Source organism: Myotis brandtii, unplaced genomic scaffold (genome assembly GCF_000412655.1).
Source record: "Myotis brandtii unplaced genomic scaffold, ASM41265v1 scaffold816, whole genome shotgun sequence".
Classification (NCBI taxonomy): domain Eukaryota; kingdom Metazoa; phylum Chordata; class Mammalia; order Chiroptera; family Vespertilionidae; genus Myotis; species Myotis brandtii.
Window position 1 is genome coordinate 86,640 of NW_005371304.1, and position 565 is coordinate 87,204.

Consider the following 565-nt stretch of genomic DNA (forward strand, 5'->3'; position numbering starts at 1 on the left):
CGCCACGCCCCAGCCCCCCGGACTCGCTCTGAGCCAATCGAAAGCCGGAAACCGATCGCGTGGGGGCGTGGCTAATCCTGAATGGCCAGAAAAGAGAAAGAAGGCGGGCTGAACTGCCTCGATGAGCAGATGTTTGAAGCCCTCGGATTCATGGGAAACCAGTTCGAAGGGGATCATGGGAAATGGAGTTCGGGTTAGTCCTTGAAGCAGGTTGCTTGCTGTGTGTGGCTGCTGCAAGCGAGAGAATTAGCTAATGAGTCATCAGTTACTGCTTAGTTGGAGGAATATCCTAGAAAGAAATGGTTATTGATTCTTTTTTTTTTTTATCATGTAATCGCTCAATGCATGCTCTTTGTATTGGAGTGTTTTTTTTTTAATTTTTCCTTACTTCCAGATTACATTTTACATATAGAAATTTTGGAAAGCTTTCTGCCTGCCCTAGCTGGTTCAGCTCAGTGGATAGAATGTGGACTCCCAGACTGGAGAGTCCCGGGTTCGATTTGGGTCAAGGGCGTGTACTTCTGTTGCAGGCTCTATCCCCAGCCCTGGTTCAGGGCCACTGCGG